At 41.3% G+C, this 21,188-nt stretch overlaps 1 protein-coding gene across 2 annotated transcripts in view; it reads right to left on the minus strand.

Annotated features, from left to right (window-relative positions):
* TMLHE (trimethyllysine hydroxylase, epsilon) overlaps positions 1-8,223 on the minus strand; it is a 60,593-nt gene extending 52,370 nt beyond the window's left edge. The window contains exon 1 of one of the 2 annotated variants that reach the window (XM_070759723.1): positions 8,092-8,223. The gene's annotated coding sequence lies outside the window, so the exon portion shown is untranslated. The remainder of the gene's footprint in view (positions 1-8,091) is intronic. The other variant, XM_070759721.1, reaches the window with a different exon arrangement.
* Between the last annotated feature and the right edge of the window lie 12,965 nt (positions 8,224-21,188).

The following is a 21,188-nucleotide window of genomic DNA, read 5'->3' on the forward strand; positions in this document are numbered from 1 at the left end:
ATACTAAAACAAGCCTACAGCTCTAACACACGCACGCATTCCATGTTTATCCAGGCTGCAATAATGGAAAGAGGTTCAGATATTAGGTTACTTAACCTTCTACCCATGTTTTCCTCCCGAGTCCCTGAACATTTGAAAATGATTCATGAGGACAAACCTCAGTTGGGAAAAGTCAGATCAGAGTCAGATTACATCAAGAGATGTCAAAAGAGGAGAGTAATTCCTAGGGATTCGGGAAAACAAAGAGAGAGCAATTTCAGTTGTGCTGTAAAAAGATTCCTTAAGATACCCTACGAAAGTAGACTAACAATCCTGGGTGTAGAAAGCTTAGAACTACGACGCCTAAAACACGATCTAAGTATTACCCACAAGATCATATGCTGCAACGTTCTACCTGTCAATGACTACTTCAGCTTCAATCGCAACAACACAAGAGCACGCAGCAGATTCAAACTTAATATTAACCGCTCCAAACTTGACTGTAAAAAATATGACTTCAGCAATAGAGTTGTCGAAGAGTGGAACTAATTACCGGACTCAGTAGTGTCAACCCCTAACCCCCATCATTTTTTCCTTGGACCAGACCTGGGCAAAGTGCGGCCTGGGGGCCGGATGTGGCCCTCCCGCTGTCTGTGACCAGCCTACGGAGGTTGGAGGGAAAGAAGGAAGGAAGGAAGGAAGGAAGGAAGGAAGGAGAAGAAAGGGAGATGAGGTAGGGGGAAAGAAGGAAAGATAAAGAGGGAGAGAGGGAGGGAGGGAGGGAGGAGAAATGGAGGGAGGAAAGAAGGAAGGAAGAAGAAATGGAGGGAGGAAGGAAGGAGAAATGGAGGGAGGAAGGGAGGAAGGAAGGAGAAAGGAAGGAAGGAAGGAAGGAAGGAAGGAAGGAAGGAGAAATGGAACGAGGAAGGGAGGAAGAAGAAATTCTCTTTCCATGCCCTTCTGCAAAAGTCCAATAAATGCTCATTTTTTAAATTGTTCATTGGTTTCATTGGCCTTTCCAAGAAATTTAAAGCAAACCCCCACCCACCTCTCAGGGGAAAAAAGGGGGGGAGGAGGAAGAAGAGGAATCCAAAGCTACTTTCAGGCAAAGCCTCCACTATGTTTTCTCAACTGACAATGTAGATCAGTTGAAGAGAGGCACCTGAAAGGAATATTTTGAAAGAGAAGTAAAGAACTGCCCAAAAGAAGAAATAAAAGGCAAAGAAAATCAGAGAGGCAGAAGCTTCTCTCCATCTGGAGAAGGAAGGAAGGAAGGAAGGAAGGAAGGAAGGAAGGAAGGAAGGAAGGAAGGAAGGAAGGGGTGGGCAGTTAATTTATAATTATAATATAATTATATATAATTATATAAATATAATATAATACAATATATAATTATAATTTATAATTATAATATAATTAACTCAGTGCTACCCAATAATATACAGTGTTAGGTAGAACTGAGTTAATTATATTAATCCGGCCCTCTAAAACCATCCCCATTTCTCATGCAGCCCCATGGCAAAATTAATTGCCCACCCCTGCCTTAGACTATCCACGATTGACTTCTCCATGTTCCTAAGAGGTCAGTAAGGGGCGTGCATAAGTGCACTAGTGTGCCTTCCGTCCCCTGTCCAATTGTCTCTCCATTATCTAATATATCTTTTTTTCCTTTCATATATCTTCTCCACTATTTTTATATCTTTTCTTCTATCCTTTTCTATCTCTATATTACTACATGTTTATTCTCTTCAATGTGTATTGGACAAAATAAATAAATAAAAATAAATAAATAAAACACAACTGGGCCCCAACACCGTAGACGCCAAACTCCAATTTTCTCCCAGTAAAATTGCCTAAAACTGACGAACTCAGAAGCCTGCTTGCTTTATTCTTTGAAGCAAGGATACCCATGAACCACAGCCATTAGATGTGCTAGATGGAGGCCTGTGGAAGTTGTAGTCCAAGTCATTTCAAGGGAATGAGGTTGCAAGCTAGCAAAGGAAGAGAATGTTGGTCTGAGTTGCCTATTTGACTGGTTTGGTTTGGCTGCGTCTGGTTTGGCTCTGCAACCAAACAAGACAAATACAGACTTCAACAGATAATCAGAACTGCAGAAAAAACAATTGCTGCCTACCTGCCAGCGAAGCAGTGGAAGTGATGTGCCGGTGCCTGGAGGCTGTTGGGGCCTGGATGGGTGTCAACAAACTCAAACTCAACCCAGACAAGACGGAGTGGCTGTGGGCCTTGCCTCCCAAGGACAATTCCATCTGTCCGTCCATCACCCTGGGGGGAGAATCATTGACCCCCTCAGAGAGGGTTCGCAACTTGGGCGTCCTCCTCGATCCACAGCTCACATTAGAGAAACATCTTTCAGCTGTGGCGAGGGGGGCGTTTGCCCAGGTTCGCCTGGTGCATCAGTTGCGGCCCTATCTGGACCGGGAGTCACTGCTCACAGTCACTCATGCCCTCATCACCTCGAGGCTCGACTACTGTAACGCTCTCTACATGGGGCTACATTTGAAAAGTGTTCGGAAACTTCAGATCGTGCAGAATGCAGCTGCGAGAGCAATCATGGGCTTCCCTAAATATGCCCATGTTACACCAACACTCCGCAGTCTGCATTGGTTGCCAATCACTTTCCGGTCACAATTCAAAGTGTTGGTTATGACCTATAAAGCCCTTCATGGCACCGGACCAGATTACCTCAGGGACCGCCTTCTGCCGCACAAATCCCAGCGGCCAGTTAGGTCCCACAGAGTGGGTCTTCTCCGGGTCCCGTCAACTAAACAATGCCACTTGGCGGGACCCAGGAGAAGAGCCTTCTCTGTGGTGGCCCCGGCCCTCTGGAACCAACTCCCCCCAGAGATTAGAATAGCCTCCACCCTCCTTGCCTTTCGTAAGCTCCTTAAAACCCACCTCTGCCGCCAGGCATGGGGGAATTAAGATTTTTTTTCTCCCCCTAGGCCGTTACAACTGTATACATGGTATGTTTGTATGTATGTTTGGTTTTTATATATTAAGGGGTTTTAATTTGCTTTTAGTATTGGATTTTATTGTATATTGTCCATGATTGTTGTTAGCCGCCCCGAGTTTTCGGAGAGGGGCGGCATATAAATCCAATAAAACTTGAAACTTGAAACTGCCTTCCATTGAGGACCCGTATAGTGCACAAGTCAAAAATAGGGCTGTGTAAAGGTCTACAGACCCCTCTGATCCTGGACGTAAATGGTTCCTCAAAACACTCTTTTTGTCAGTTCTATCCCTTGCTTGAAGGAATGTAAATAAACAGGAAAAGTGACCCAACAGCCTCAACTCCTAGCAAACAGGTATTTTTTTCAGAATCTGAAGAATGAGAATGAGATTAGAAGCTGGAAGGCACCTTGGAGGTCTTCTAGTCCAGTGTTTCCCAACCTTGGCAACTTGAAGATATCTGGACTTGACCTTGGCAACTTGAAGATATCTGGATATCTGGATATCTGGACTTCAACTCCCAGAATTCCCCAGCCAGCATTCGCTGGCTGGGGAATTCTGGGAGTTGAAGTCCAAATATCTTCAAGTTGCCAAGGTTGGGAAACACTGTTCTAGTCCAACCCTCTGCTCAATCAGGAGACCCTATACTAGTGAGGGCAATCTTTTTTCTTCTTGCATGCCAAAAATGGGAGTGCGAGCTTGCACTACTGCACGCATGTGTCAGCACACACACCACGCGCACATACTGTGCATGCACATATACCCACGCATGTGCCTCCTCACTGGGCCATTTTGAATTCACCACCCTTGGGCTTCCTTGAAGCCTCCGGAGTGCAAAAACCGGCCCAATGGGGAGGGCTGGGGAGGGCGAAAACAGCCTTCCCCAAGGCCAAAAATCATCTGGAATAGACTGACAATGAAAATTAAAGATAAGGAAGACACAGAATATTATAATGTATGGGTGAAATTTTATGATTGCCTTTTGTAAGCTGCTTAAAACACACCTCTGCCGCCAAGCATGGGGGAATTGAGATACTCTTTCCCCCTAGGCCTTTACAATTTTATGCATGGTATGTCTGTATGTATGTTTGGTTTTACAATAAGGGTTTTTTAACTGTTTTAATATTGGATTGTCATATGCTGTTTACTACTGTTGTTAGCCGCCCTGAGTCTATGGAGAGGGGCGGCATACAAATCCAATCCAATCCAATCCAAATGAATATTCAGTGGTACCCCTACCTAACAGTGCCTCTGCTTAAGAACTTTTCTAGATAAGAACCGGGTGTTCACGATTTTTTTGCCTCTTCTTAAGAACCATTTTCCACTTAAGAACCCGAGCCCGGAAAAATTTCCCAGGAAATTTGAGAGCGGCACAAAGGCCCGGCCAGTTTCCTGCCATTCCCCCTTTAATCCTGGCCATCTTGGGCTTTTCTGAGCTGCCAGAGGAGCCTTTCGGTGACGTTTAAGGAGGCTTTGGCAGTCCAGAGCAAACGAAGCATTTTCCTTTCTCTGGGCGCCTGCAGAGGGAATAAACCACTTTGCTGTGGTGACTCCCTCCCGCTGCCTCCCATACACCCCGTGCGAGGCAATAGGGGGCGCTTCGCCCTGGCCGCATCAACTCGGCTTCAGCCAAACCGAGGAGTCACCATAGTGAAGGAAAGGCGCTGGCTACAAAGCGAGCGAGAGGAGAGGGGAACCCTTCAGCATGGGAAGGAAGAGGAAGCAGGTAGCAGCAGTAGCTGCTGCCTTTCGGTCAAAGGAGCGAGAGGTTCCCCTCTCTTACCTGCCTGGGTTTCTCTCTCTAGCGCAGTGTATAGGAGGCAGCCTCGCGCCGGGTGTATGGGAGGCACGTGCTCCTCCTCACCGCCTCAGAGTCCCTCTTTTTTTCTTTAAGCCTTAAAGTTTTCGATTTTGTTGATTCCTCCCATCTCACCTTCTTCCTTCTGCAGCGACTGTCCTCCTCCTCCTCTTCCCACCCAATTTCCAAGCTTTTATTTCTTTCCTAATGGGTTTGCATGCATTATTTGTTTTTACATTGATTCCTATGGGAAGAATGGCTTCTACTTACAAACTTTTCTACTTAAGAACCTGGTCACGGAACGAATGAAGTTCTTAAGTAGAGGTCCCACTGTATACAGAAATTAAACTAGAATGATTAAAAGAAAATGAAGAATAAATGGAGGGAACCCAGATGACAAAACTAGATTTTTGAGGAGGTAGCATTAGATTAAAAGTATACACCTAAAATAAAGAGTAGTAAGTATAGAAATGATATAAACCAGGAGTTTAGAAGTGACATCGGTAATTTGAAGACATATGGGAATATATTTATCAGTCTGTTAAATGTTAGATGTATTAGGATTAGAATCACTCTGGGGAAGGTTTAGAGGGTGAAAGAGGAAATAGAAAAGGAGGGGAGAAGAGAAAGAGTGGAGGGAAGTAGGAAGGGGGAGAGAAATATAAGAAGGTAGATGGAGATAAGAGGGAGGGGAGTGTAAAGAAAAGAAGAAAAACAGACTGATAAATAGCACAAAATAGGTGCACATGGAACGGTGAGGAAAGAAGGGGACATTCGCGTAGCCAGCCAGATCATCCGAATCAACCCTGGCGATCAATGGGGTGAGAGATATTGCAGCCAGATCAGCCTGGAAAATTAAGCGGGTAAAACAAGCTTTTTTTAAAAAAAACAACAAGCATAAATAAACTGGAAAGGTGGCTGGCAAGCTATTTTTTTATAAATTAAAGAAAGAAAGAGAGGGGAAAAAATAGATATATCAATTGCAAGATGAACAGGGAGAGATACATAGAAACATAGAAACATAGAAGACTGACGGCAGAAAAAGACCTCATGGTCCATCTAGTCTGCCCTTATACTATTTCCTCTGTTTTATCTTAGGATGGATATATGTTCATCCCAGGGATGTTTAAATTCAGTTACTGTGGATTTACCAACCATGTCTGCTGGAAGTTTGTTTCAAGGATCTACTACTCTTTCAGTGAAATAATATTTTCTCACGTTGCTTTTGATCTTTCCCCCAACTAACTTCAGATTGTGTCCCCTTGTTCTTGTGTTCACTTTCCTATTAAAAGCACTTCCCTCCATTATAGAACACTTTTTTGCTTTTGATCTTTCCCCCAACTAACTTCAGATTGTGTCCCCTTGTTCTTGTGTTCACATTCCTATTAAAAACACTTCCCTACATTATAGAAGAGGGGAAATAAAACATATAGCACAAAATTTCTTTCAGAATCTAGATGCTCAAGAAACAGGGCAACCTAGACAACTTTAAGCCTGGCGGACTTCAACTCCCAGAATTCCCCATCCAGTGTTGTGTTATAATGGTGTAATAATTAAGATCCTTAGCAATACAGTTTATAATGACAGTAGAAATGGGTAAAAAATAGTAAATAAGCATAAAATATTAATCCATATATGTACCATAAAATAACTGTAAAGGTATACATGCATGTACATATGTTTCGCTTTTATTTTTGGTTTGTATTGTATAATGTCTTACGTTTTTGTTTGTTTTCTTTTTTGTATTTTTAAAAAGTTTATAAATGAATAAAAAAAAATTTTTTTAAATAAAATAAAATTGCCAACATTGGAGATCCCTGCTCAAAAATATATATATTAGAAGAAGATATTAAACAGTACTTTGGACAGGATGAACTTAGTATAATTGGAAGAGACCCAAAGAGAGAGAGATTCAAGGGAGCCATCGCTAGATCAGAATTAATAGAGGCAAGGAAGAAACAAACAAAGCAAAAACCAAAAACAACCCCCCTCCCATGAATTCCAGTAGAATTGCGTAAGAAATTTCAAGAACCATTCAAGGAAAAAAAAAATTGGAAATTTTTAACGAGGCATTCATGCACGCCAATATACCAAAACTCTTGGACAGCTTTGGTTGCGCTCACACTCAAAATAAGATCCCGACCCTCAACCAATGAAGAACCATAACACAGGTCTAGAAAAAATATTTTTTGTAATCATCGCAGTTAATCTTGTACTTTGCTGAATCATTCTTTATTCTGATTTCAAAAATGTATGTAGTTTTTCTGTAGCAGGTATAGCTTCCAAGGAGCAGCATCATTATTATAAGGTATAGGAAATATACTGGCGACCTTAAGAAAGGAGTAATTGCCGCACAAATCCCAGCGACTGATTAGGTCCCACAGAGTTGGCCTTCTCCGGGTTCCGTCGACAAAACAATGTCGTCTGGCGGGACCCAGGGGAAGAGCCTTCTCTGTGGCGGCCCCGGCCCTCTGGAATCAACTCCCCCCGGAAATTAGAACGTCCCCCACTCTCCTTGCCTTTTGTAAACTTCTGAAAACCCCCTATGTCGCCAGGCATGGGGAAATTGACATACCCCTCGGCTGTTCCGTTTATGTATGATTTGTTTGGATTGCATGATTGTTCTTAATAAGGGTTTAAAATATTGTTTTAATATTGGATTTATATATTTTGAATTGTTTGTTGTGAGCCACTCCGAGTCCTCAGAGAGGGGCGGCATACAAATCTAATAAATTATATTATTATTATTATTATTATTATTATTATTATTATTATTAATCACATACATTGAAAATGTAGAAATAACGTAATAACAAAAATGCTTCTATATCAGAAACTTTATGTGATAGAGCAAAACTAAGCATATTTTTGGCATTGACACATCAAACTCCATCAAACAGACATATTACCTTTGCTGATGATTTCCCCCTCCTCCCTTAGCTAGTGCAGTGTTTCCCAACCTTGCCAACTTGAAGATATTTGGACTTCAACTCCCAGTCCAAATATCTTCAAGTTGCCAAGGTTGGGAAACACTAGCTAGTGTAATAGGCCAATCTCATTATTGAAGGCAGACTACAAATTTATTCGCAGGATCTCTTTGGGGAACGAATTGCTTTATTCCTTCCCAATGCTTTCAATGCCCATTCCAACACCCAGATCCTATTGCAGAGCAAATGCACTCTGCACATGTTCGGAAGCCCTCTTCCTTGAGCTTGCAAGTTTCCCTTCTCCAGGAAATCCAGCTCCAAGAAACCCTGCAAAGTTCTCCAGCCCCCTCCCCAATCTTCCCTATGCTTTTTCTCTTCCTACCTCTCATTCCTGCAGCCACCGAGACGCCAACTTACCTCGCTGAGTCTCCGGACAGCAGAGGGACGCCTGCCCTGCCCCGCCCCTCCGGGAGGAGAAGGGCAAAGCAGCCACCATAGAGCGAGGGGGCAGAGCGGACCCAAGAAGTACTCCGCCCCTAACGAAAGGAAAGGAAGGAGAACGCAAAGGGGAAGAGGCGCAAATACCGTAAGGCCACTTCCGGATCCCAAAGGATCATATGGCTAAAGGAAAAAAATGCCGTCCCTTTTTCCACTTTCTGCTTGCAGGGAAGGAAATAATCGCGCTGTTATTTAAATTATAGTCTTGCATGGTCATCTATTGCTTTATTAGTCTTAATAATAAAAATAATAATTTGAATTAGTTATTATTGTATTATTCTGGTATTAGGTATTTTTACTCCTTTTCTCCTCTTCCTCCTTTCTTCTCCTCCTTACTTCTATTTTTTCTTCCTCTTCCTCTCCTTTCTCCTCTTCCTCTTTCTTCTCCTACTTCCTCCTCCTCCTCCTTTCTTCTTCTATTTTTTCTTCCTCTTCCTCTTTTTCTCCCTCCTTCTCCTTCCTTCTTTCTTCTACTTTCTTCTCCTATTTTCTCTTCCTCTTCCTCTCCTTCCTCCTCTTCCTTCTCCTCTTCCTTCTCCTATTTTCTCTTCCTTTTCTTCTCCTTTCTCTTCCTTCTCCTGTTCCTTCTCCTCCTCTTTTCTTCTACTTTCTTCTCCTACTTTCTCCTCTTTTCTTCTTCTACTTTTTCCTCCTCTTCCTCTCCTCCTCCTTCCCCGCTTCCTGGTATTATCCCTATTATTACTATAAACTTTTATTCATTAAACACAAAACTCAGTCAAAGGAACTTTTAAAAATGTATCACAAATACCACCGACTGGCGCTGATGGTTGATGCTGCCAGCGTCCTAGGTATCGACCAAGTATCTTCCTAATCTACGTCCGAGTAGCGCAGTCTTTTGCAGCTCCACTGGTGCTACAGCAGGAAACCACAACTTTTATCATTGCTGCTCCTCTTATTATTGCATTATTAAGTTTCCACCAGGGTCAGACTGTCTAACTGTAGATTCCCACAGTTACACTAAACCTGTATTTATTTCCCTAATTTATATATCCATTCAACTCTGCAAGCAAGAGAGGATGGTTGCTAGTGGCAATGATAATTTCGTTTCTTAACTGAGCAGTTAACCCTGTTCCTGTTCTACTGCCAATACAGTGGTCCCTCGATTTTCGCGGGTTCAAACTTCGCGAAATGGATATACCACGGTTTTTCAAAAATATTAATTAAAAAATATTTTGCGGTTCCCCCCCCCCTATACAACAGTTTTTCCTGCCCGATGACATCATACGTCATCGCCAAACTTTTGTCCGCCTTTAATAAATATTTTTTTTAATAAACTTTAATAAATAAACATGGTGAGTAATAATCTAAATGATTGCTAAGGGAATGAGAAATTGCAGTTTAGGGTTTAAAGTGTTAAGGGAAGGCTTGTGATACTGTTCATAGGCAAAAATAGTGTATTTACTTCCGCATCTCTACTTCGCGGAAATTCGACTTTCGCGGGCAGTCTCAGAACGCATCCCCCGCAAAAATTGAGGGAACACTGTATTCCTACTCTGTTGTTAATGCTGCTCCGAGTCTTCCAAGAGGGGCGGCATACAAATCTAATAAATAATAATAATAATAATAATAATAATAATAATAATAATGCGTTTTAGGATAACGGATTCTTTTTTGGCTTAGTTGTTTGGATTAATCTGCCTGGTTTCATAGGTGTTCTGTTCCTACTTCTTCCTTATATTTTGTTATTGTATTCATTTAGGGAACTCTCAACCGGTCCTCCCTATTTTATTTCGCGATCTGCTGCTCCTTCACCGAAATAGATTCTCTTGTTCTACAGGTTTTTGCTCCGCGGTTAAGAACCGGTCTCATAGAAACCGGAAATCAACGGGTCCCCGCTTGAGCCTCTATGACCGCTTTGGAAACTTTAAGACGTGCGGCCTTCAAGTCTCAGAAGGAATTCTGGGAGTTGAAGTCCACTCTTCTTAAAGTGGCCGCGATTGAAAAACGCTGCTGTACTTTACTGTATGAATGTATGGAATGTATGGAAATTGAATGGAATGTGTGGTCTGTCTGTCTGTAATGTATGTATGTATGTATGTATGTATGTATGTAATGTATGTATTTATGTATGTATGTATGTAATGTATGCATCATTTATGTATAGAATGATGTATATGCATGTATGGAATGTATGTATGTATGGAATGTGTGTGTGTATATATGGAATGTATGTATGGAATTATGTATGCATGTATGGAATGTATGAATGTATGGAATGTATGTATGCATGCATGTATGCATGTATGTATGTATAGAATGTATGTATGGAAGTATGAAGGCTGTTTACCCGCAAAATTCCAGTCTTCTGTATTGTGATTTCTGGTTTTTCACTGACATTGATGGGTTCTCCCACTGGCAGACTTAGAAATTTAATGAATTCACAATGCACCTGTGTTCTACAATCATCCAGCCACATTTCAGCTGTAGGGATTGTCGCCCTTCATCCCTGTGGTTAATTTTTGGTTCCCTGGGATTATATACTGTATTCCAAAAGGATATTGGATGTGTTGAGTAAATCTTGATTTTAGTTAATCAGACAGCCTGTTGTGCCAAGACAGCCACAGAAAAAGAAACAGCAATAATAATAATAATAATAATAATAATAATAATAATAATAATAATAATATTTATTAGACTTGTATGCTGCCCCTCTCCACCCCTCGAATGAAATGTCTCTTTGTTCAGTGGTGGGATTCAATTTTTTTATTACTGGTTCTGTGGGTGTGGCTTGATGGGCGTGGCAGGGAAAGGATACTGTAAAATCTCTATTCCCTCCCAACTGGGGGAGGGGGAGAGTACTGCAAAATCCCCATTTCCTCTTGAACAGCTGGGATTTGGGAGGCAGAGAATAGATGGGGGCAGGGCTAGTTAGAGGTGGTATTTAGCAGTTCTCGGATAAGTTTCCACTGCTGGTTCTCCAGAAATGGTCAGAACCTGATGAAACCCACCTCTGTCTTTCTTGCAATTGCATTTCAAAGCAAACAGTTTCATGCCAATGTCTATTTGCTGATATGAAAGCAAATTTAAGAATAACATCCCAGAAATGTTTGCAACAATATCAAAACTAAATAACAAAGCAAAACTGTTAAGCATTTCTTAAATGTTTTTGTTAAGCATTTCTTAAATGTTATTTTTCTAAGCAGAACTGCCCAAAGCCAACACTTCTATGCCCTTCTACTGCACTGTGCTCAACTTGTGCATTTAAGATGTTCTGCTGAGTTCTTTTTTAAAATATATGTTAAAAAATGATGCCATACTGAAAATACCTGGAAAAACATTGAACCCAATAAAAACAGACAGAATCTCAGTATTCAATCACAAAAGTTGTATTATTTGGAACTGAGCACATATAATGGTTTATAAAGATACCTTTAGCTACCCTAGTTCCTGGCAAGGATACAATAGTTCAAAGAACCAAACCCATTTGGACTTATCTGGTAGGCTGTTGGTGAAAATGCTAATAATATTAATAATAAATACAACAACCTTCAAATAGAAGTTTGTTGTGCCAAAAAAAAAGCAAAGCTGGTACTAATGCCGTAGTGGTGCCTTAGATGCAATCCCAAAACATCTGGAGCACCAGTTGAACATAGGCGGGTTTCAGCCAGTTCGAGCTGGTTCAAGTAAACCAATAGTTGCAATCTGCTGGTGGACCCATCCTATACCAATATGTTTTTTGACGCTGCATACATGCATAAATGAATTGCTGTGTTTTTTTACGCGGTGCACATATTCGCAAGGCACGAACCGCTTGTTAAATTATATGAAGCCCTCCTCTGCATTTGAACATCATCGGCACTGGCAAAATCACCATCAAAAGTGTTCGGAAACTTCAGATCGTGCAGAATGCAGCTGCGAGAGCAATCATGGGCTTCCCTAAATATGCCCATGTTACACCAACACTCCGCAGTCTGCATTGGTTGCCGATCAGTTTCTGGTCACAATTCAAAGTGTTGGTTATGACCTATAAAGCCCTTCATGGCATCGGACCAGAATATCTCTGGGACCGCCTTCTGCCGCACGAATCCCAGCAACCAGTTAGGTCTCACAGAGTTGGCCTTCTCTGGGTCCCATCGACTAAACAATGTTGTTTGGCGGGACCCAGGGGAAGAGCCTTCTCTGTGGTAGCCCCGACCCTTTGGAACCAACTCCCCCCAGATATCAGAGTTGCCTCCACCCTCTTTGCCTTTCGTAAACTCCTTAAAACCCACCTCTGTCATCAGGCATGGGGGAATTGAGACTTTCCCTTCCCCCTAGGCTTATAAAATTTATGCATGGTATGTCTGTATGTATGATTGGTTTCTTAAATTGGGGTTTTAAAATTAACTTAAATAGTAGATTTGTTTATATTGTCTTATTATTGTTGTTAGCCGCCCCGGGTCTACGGAGAGGGGCGGCATACAAATCTGATAAATAAATAAATAAATAAATAAGTCCATAAATAAATAAGTCCAGCCTGGGCATTCCAGGCACCAGACTCTCATATTCTAACCTCTTGTAATTATTCTTTAGTTATTTTTTTGTAATTTTCCTTCTAGCCTACTGTTTGAATGTTGCCTTTGCGCCTTTGTAATATGGCCATAGTTGGTTGGCACCAACATTGAATACATGGAATTAATCTAAGACTGCGTGAAAGCCCTTGTTTTACCACTAGAGGCCGCACTACTCCACGATTGAAAGAAGTTTGGGTTACTTCTTCCTCAAAGATGCTTTTTTCAAGAGGCAACTGGACTTTCTTGGTTTTTAAATAGTGATGGGCGAACCCAACGGTGTTCGGGTTCGGCAAGTTCAGATGAACTTCACGCAAAGTTCAGCCGAACCCAAACCCGAACTCCGAACGCTCATTGGCACCAAAGCTCCGCCCCCGGAATCCCATCGTTTTTTATTTTTACAGATTTTTTTAAAAAAATTATTTTTACGAAAAAGGATGTCGCAGCAGCGCCGCAAGCAAAGGAAGGTCCTTTCACATTAAAATATTTTTTAAAAAATTACATGAAAGGACCTCCCTTTGCTTGCAGCGCCGCTGCGGCATCCTTTTTCGTAAAAATAATATTTATTTTTAAGAAAAAATTGTGCGGGTTCAGTTTGCCCAACACTATTTTTAAATAAACCGATTACCAGAGTTGGAATGGATCTTGTAGGTCTTCTACTCCAGTGTTTCCCACAGTGTGGTAAGCATATCCCAGGAGTACGGGAAGAATTTGGTAGGGGTACGCATTCAGAAAAAGTTCTGAAATACACCTTGCCTTTTCCAACTTCATATTTATGTGAAGTTGCTTTTTCAGCATTTGTAGACATTAAGTTGAAAAAAAGGAACAGACTATTGGACGTGGAACCGCATCTCAGATTAAAATTAACAACCAGGGAACCAAATTATGACAATCTGTCATCTCAGCACAAACAATTTCATCCTTCACATTGATCCAAATAAATGTTATTTATAACATAACTTTTATTTATATTTTATTATGAATAATTTTATTTTTCATTTATTATTATTTTGTGTATGTACCAAAAAAAAGAAAAAAGAAATATACTTTGATTGTTGTTAAAATACATCCATTTTTTGATGAGGGGTACCAAGCGTTATAAAACTTATAGAAGGGGTACACATATGTCAAAAGTTTGGGAAACACTGATTTCGACGACTGTTTTCCTTACGCCCATGCACAGAAGCAAAACCTGTCCCCACTTCCATCCCCTCACAAGATTTTGCTTCCTGTGCACATGCAGAAGCACAAACACACTGGAGAACAAAATTTGCGCAACTTTCATTATTTATTTATTTATTTATTCATTCATTCATTCATTCATTCATTCATTTATTTGTTTGTCCAATACACAAATACATAGGAAGAAAAATAGACATGTAGTAATATATATAAGGGTAAAGTGAACTTAGAGGAGAGAATATATGAAAGAAAGAAAATATATATGATAAGTGAGAGAAAGGAAAGACAATTGGACAGGGGACGAAAGGCACACCAGTGCACTTATGTACGCCCCTTAGGAACCTGGAGAGGTCAATCGTGGAGAGTCTAAGGGAGAAATGTTAGGGGTTAGGGGTTGACACAATTGAGTCCGGCAATGAGTTCCACGCTTCGACAACTCGACTGGTGCGCCATCCTTATCCGTACCGATAGCAACCCAATACTGGTCTGAAGACAAGCTGTTCCATTGGTTCATTGTTCTCACTGTCATAAAATTCCTCTTTATTTCCAGGTTGAATCCCTCCTTGTTTAGTTTCCATTCGTTATTCCTTGTCTGGCCTTCAGGGGCTTTGGAAAATATCTTGACCCTCTGCTCTCTGTGGCAGCCCCTCAAATATTGGAAGACTGCTATCCTGTCTCTCCTGGTTCTTTTCTTGAGCAGATTAGCCATGCCCAGTTCCTGCAACTGTTCATCATATAGAAACATAGAAACATAGAAGATTGACGGCAGAAAAAGACCTCATGGTCCATCTAGTCTGCCCTTATACTATTTCTTGTATTTTATCTTAGGATGGATATATGTTTATCCCAGGCATGCTTAAATTCAGTTATGGTGGATTTACCGACCACGTCTGCTGGAAGTTTGTTCCAAGCATCTACTACTCTTTCAGTAAAATTATATTCATTTCATTTATTGGATTTATATGCCGCCCCGAGTTTTCGGAGAGGGGCGGCATATAAATCCAATAAATGAAATGAATGAAATGAAATGAAATATTTTCTCACATTGTTTTATCCTCCAGGTCCCCTAATCATCCTGGTTGCTCTTCTCTACACTTTTTCTAGAGCTTCAACATCTTTTTTTTTATAGTGTGGTGACCAAAACTGGACGCGGTATTCTAGGTGTGGATTTATTTAAGCTTCTTGATTGAGAAGTGAAATGTCTTCAAAGAAAAACGAAGGAAGTCCAGTTGCCTCTTGAAAAAGCACCTTTGGGACAACCCTCGCCGGAATGACTGAGAATCTCCATAGACATAGTTTCTTCCTCTTTCTAGCTTAATCAAGGCATACAGAAAAGAAGCATCAGATGGCTTTGTTGAAAAAGTTCCAGCATTGTAGTGCTATCTTTGCTGATGCGTCAGTGACCAGAATGGGGTTTTCCAAAGTTGAAGAACAACAGACCAAGGTTGCTGCAAGAGGCAAATTCGTCCATATTTTTCCTGTTGTACCCAGTGACTGGGGAATTAATTTAATTTTAATTTAATTTATTAAACTTCTAAGCTGCCCAGTTCCTAATGGATTCTAGGTGGCGTACAATCATAGGCAATATAAAACAATAAAATACATAGCACTAATAGCACAAAAATACAAACCAGTAAAAAACCCATTCATTGTCATTCAATAACATTCATAGAAACATAGAAACATAGAAGACTGATGGCAGAAAAAGACCTCATGGTCCATCTAGTCTGCCCTTATACTATTTCCTGTATTTTATCTTACAATGGATATATGTTTATCCCAGGCATGTTTAAATTCAGTTACTGTGGATTTATCTACCACGTCTGCTGGAAGTTTGTTCCAAGGATCTACTACTCTTTCGGTAAAATAATATTTTCTCATGTTGCTTTTGATCTTTCCCCCAACTAACTTCAGATTGTGTCCCCTTGTTCTTGTGTTCACTTTCCTATTAAAAACACTTCCCTCCTGAACCTTATTTAACCCTTTAACATATTTAAATGTTTCGATCATTCATCTTTCTTTAGTTGTTCTATGGCCCCCAAACCTGTTGGCAGAGCCATGTTTCCACAGCCTTTTGGAAGGCCAGAAAGGTGGGGGCAGTACGAGTCTCTGAGGACAGTTGATTCCATAGAGCTGGAGCCACCACAGAGAAGGCCCCTGCAATCAGCATTGTCTGGCTGACAGGACCTGGAGGAGGCTGACCCTGTGGGCCCTGGTTAGTCAATGGGAGTTTTGTGGCAGAAGATGGTCCCATAAATAGTCTGGTCTGATGCCATGTAGGGCTTTGCAGGTGATAACCAACATCTTAAATTGCGTCTGGAGACTAATCGATAGTCAATACAACTCACGGAGCAATGGAGTTATGTGCACCTACAATTGCTCGCGTGGCTGCATATTGGTCTAGTTGCAGTCTATGAACGTGCATGCATGCGATAATAATTACAGTGGTACCTCTACTTAAGAATGCCTCTGCTTAAGAACTTTTCTCGATAAGAACCGGGTGTTCAAGATTTTTTTGCCTCTTCTTAAGAAGTATTTTCTACTTAAGAACCCGAGCCTGGAAAAATTTCCCAGGAAATTTGAGAGCGGCACGAAGGCCCGGCCAGTTTCCTACCATTCCCCCTTTAATCCTGGCCATTTCGGGCTTTTCTGGGCTGCCAGAGGAGCCTTTCAGTGGCGCTTAAGGAGGCTTTGGCAGTCCAGAGCGAACGAAGCATTTTCCTTTCTCTGGGCGCTTGGAGAGGGAATAAGCCTCTGCCAGCGCCCAGATAAAAGAAACGCTCCCTTCGCTCTGGGCAGCAACGGTCATCCTCCTCTTCTTCTTCCTCCTCCCACCCAAATTTTATTTGCTTTTACATTGATTCCTATGGGGGGAAAATGCTTCTTCTTACAAACTTTTCTACTTAAGAACCAGGTCACGGAACAAATTAAGTTCTTAAGTAGAGGTACCACTGTATATGGGAACATGCCCGAAAGTCTTAGCAATTAATTGGAGGCTTTTAAAAAAAAAAATTGAAGATACTATTTGAACCCTACAGTATGTAGATTCCTTGATCTGAAGGCGCTCTGACCAGTTTCCTACTGATATTAAATTTTTCTCTCCCGGACTGCATTCAACAGGGGTGGAAAAGGGATCCCATTTGAATTTTTCAGTCTGATCCACATGTGTGTGCTGGGAATTAGCTAGCCGGTGGGTGGGTTTGTGTCATATTTTCTCCAGAGATTCGTTTGTCTTCGTCTCCCAGCCAGCTTTGAAAAGCCACACCACCCACGCCTTCAACTGCATATCCAATGACCTAAGCGACCAATTAGGTCCCACAGAGTTGGCCTTCTCCGGGTCCTTTCGACTAAACAATGTCGTTTGGTGGGTCTCAGGGAAAGAGCCTTCTCTGTGGCGGCCCCGACTCTCTGGAACCAGCTCCCCCCTGAGATTAGAACTGCCCCCACCTTCCTTGCCTTTCGTAAACTCCTTAAAACCCACCTTGCCGCCAGGCATGGGGGAAATGAGATATCTCCCCCGGGCCTATACAATTTATGTATGGTATGTCTGTGTGTATGTCTGCTTAATAACGAGGTTTTTAAAATGTTTTTAAATTATTAGATTTGTTATGAATTGTTTTATTGCTGTTGTGAGCCGCCCCGAGTCTACAGAGAGGGGCGGCATACAAATCTAATAAATAATAATAATAAATAATAAGTCCTAGAGCTCACTGCAACAACATGGCCAAAAAAGGCTTTAAGAGTTGTTAACCTAATCCTTCACAGCTTCTTCTCTGGTAATTTTGAACTGCTAACAAGAGCTTACAAAACATTTGTCAGAACAATCCTAGGATACAGCTCACCTGTATGGAACCCACATTGCATATCTGACATCAACACAATTGAGAGAGTCCAGAAATAATTCACAAGAAGAGTCCTTCACTCTTCATAACAAAATACCTTACTCCACCAGACTTTAAATTCTTGGTTTAGATAACTTACAACTCTGTCGTCTCCGTTCCGACTTAATTATAGTTCATAAAATCATATGCCAAAATGTCCTACCTGTTAACGACTACTTCACCTTCAACCGCAACAACACACGAGCACGAAATCGAAACTAAATGTCAACCGCTCCAAACTTGACTGCAAAAAATACGACTTCAGCAACAGAGCAATCAACGCCTGGAATGCACTACCTGACTCTGTGGTTTCTACTCCTAACCCCAAAACCTTTAACCTTAGACTATCTACAATTGATCTCTCCCCCTTTCTAAGAGGTCTGTAAGGGGCGTGCATAAGCGCACCACTGTGCCTACCGTCCCTGTCCTATTGTCTTCTTTTCTTACTTTTTATCATTACTTATCTAATGTTTTATTTGTACAAATTACCATCCTATAATTGTTTGAATAAACAAACAAACAAACAAATAAAATTTGCCGTGATTAACAGGGATGGGTTTTTCAGAACGTGTTAGGAAGAATCTGAAATCTCAAAGGAATTTAACAAATTATAATTGAGGAATCCTGAACTTAAATGCGAACCCGGTTCTTCCCTCAATGCATCTGTGCATTTTTTTTCTTCCAACAGGCCCCAAAATTGAGAGTTTCACTTGGGTTCCTTTTCCTTCCCGATCCTGGCATTTGAATTCTAATTTCAGAAAAGCTGCTGGAGTGACACATTAATCCCAACAACGGACGTTTCATTTAAAATATTGCTAGATGGGGAATCTCAATCGTCCAAGCCACGGTTGTCCCAAAGATACTTTTTCCCCCCCAAAAGGCAACTGGGCTTTGTTTGTTTTTCTTAAAGACAACTTCTTCGGTTCACATTACTGGCATCCGACTGGTTGTTCTCTCCCTTCCCCACCCCCTCCGCCCTCTGCTCCAACTTGCAAAGACTTACAACAACTTTAAGATCCGGAGGGACGTGTTTTATCACTGTCTTGCTCTGGGGGGTTAGGAATGGAAGAGCTTTGCAGGAGCTCTCATGCCGAAGAGTTCCCAGAGGAAACAAAATGGTGACTCACACTCCATGAGCTCAAAGTTTAAGCATTCCTGGACTCCCTGAGAAAATTTCACAGGCCCTGCTTGGGATTCCTGAGAGCTGCTGGCACCCCTCTGGAGGGGGGGCCGTGGGAGGGATGCATTCCGGCCCCCGGCGGGGAGTGGCCAGGCTTGGTGTCCATGGGAATAACCTCCATCTCTTGAACGGAATCTGGTTCCTTCTGGTTGTTCACACCACTGTCTCCTTCGCTTCCCTCCTGCATTGACAAACACACACACATTCACACACACACACAGACATAGCACAGACATAAGTCTGTTTTCAATTTCCCTGTTGGGAACCAGGGAATAGGAGACTAAATAAAAAGAGTAACAGAGTTAGATGGGACCTTGGAGGTCTTCTAGTCTGACCTGAGGCCCTGAGGGTAGATCAAGGATCTATCTATCTATCTATCTATCTATCTATCTATCTATCTATCTATCTATCTATCTTTTTTTTATAATAAACTTTATTAAATTTTTCATTAAAAAGACAAAACTGACAAACATACATTTAACATAAAATTGGGGTTGCAATTTCCCCACTTATTCTAGAAGTCAAATTTCCATACAGAAAAAAGAATACCTTATTAATACTTTAAATCAACTTATTGCTTTAAATGAAAATAAGCAATTTTGTTTAATCTTATATAAAAAACCTTCATATATAAACTAAATAGAACACAAAATTTAAGTCATAACCATACTTCTACATTTCTCACATAAGTTTTACTTTTACTTCTTCTTCTTATTTGTCCGTATATACATTTTATTCCAAATCACATAAAATTCTGATTCCTCTTGGTCTTTTAACTGTCTTGTCATCATATCAATTTCAGTGCAATCTAATATTTTCTTAATAACCTCTTCCTCTTTGGGAATATTTTCCCCTTTCCAATTTTGCACATATACTATCCTGGCCGTATCTATCTATCTATCTATCTATCTATCTATCTATCTATCTATCTATCTATCTATCTATCTATCTATCTATCATCTATCTATCTATCTATCTATCTATCTATCTATCTATCTATCTATCTATCTATCTATCTATCTATCTATCTATCTATCTGTTCTGCCAGGCTCTCTGGTAGGAGCCTCCCGAAAATTCAAGGGTACAAATTTCAGACACACACACGTTTGAAAATTCAAAACAATGTTCTTTATCCCAAAAGTCAAAATAAACTAAGCACTCTTTTTGTATTGCAAAGAGCACTCATCCCAAAACAACCGGGTAGTCTGTACAATTAACCTTAAGCAGTCATTAAGTACTTACTAGCAGCTGTGAAGAAACTTCACACCCCTTCTTCCAACGAAGTGAGACACACACACACACAAACACACACGTTGCTCTGCTTTGTTTTCCAAGGCGTGAAAAATCAACAAGCAAAGTCCAGAAACCAGCAAACCAGGATTCCTGACGAACTGCAATCAGATACTCTTTCACAAGAGCCAAACCCACACGCTGCTATTTATAGCAGCAGCCCTAATTACTGGAGCCCCACCCAACCACAGGTGGCCTCATTTTTTCTTGTAATAATCCTTTCGTTGTTGTCTCCCATGCATCACTCTACGCATGCGTGGATGTGTCATTAATTCTTGTTCAGAATCCAAAGATGATACAGATGATTGATCTCCTCCTGGACTGTCTGCCAAACTCCCCTCTTCCTTATCACTCATGCTGCCTTGGTCAGAGGAGGCTTCATCGGCAGATTCCATCGGGAGCAAAACAGGCCTGCGCCATGTGGATGTCTCCCCCACATCCACCTGCACAGTCCTTGGGGCAGGAGCTGGGCCAGAACTAACCACAACACTGTCTGTCTATCTATATGTCTGTCTGTCTGTCTGTCTGTCTGTCTGTCTGTCTGTCTGTCTGTCTGTCTGTCTGTCTGTCTGTCTGTCTGTCTATCTATCTATCTATCTATCTATCTATCTATCTATCTATCTATCTATCTATCTATCTATGATTTGATTTGATTTCTATGCCGCCCTTCTCCTTAGATTGAGCCAGATCCAGCCCCGAGGGCCTTCAATTTAACACCCCAACTCAGTTGGAGCACCCACAGTTTCTGAAGGCAAGCCATTCCACTGATGAATTGTCCTCACTGTCTGTGAATTTAACTTTATTTAGACATCGGTTCTTTTTCTCTTTGGTTAGTTTCCGTCCTTTGCTTCTTGTCCCGCCTTCAGTTGCAAATTTGTTTCCTTTTGGATATAACCAGAGGTGGGCTTCACATTCTGCCACTACCAGTTTGCCCAGCACCAGAGATGTGAACATGCACACACCCTCTGCACA

This window comes from Erythrolamprus reginae, chromosome 8 (genome assembly GCF_031021105.1).
Source record: "Erythrolamprus reginae isolate rEryReg1 chromosome 8, rEryReg1.hap1, whole genome shotgun sequence".
NCBI lineage: Eukaryota > Metazoa > Chordata > Lepidosauria > Squamata > Dipsadidae > Erythrolamprus > Erythrolamprus reginae.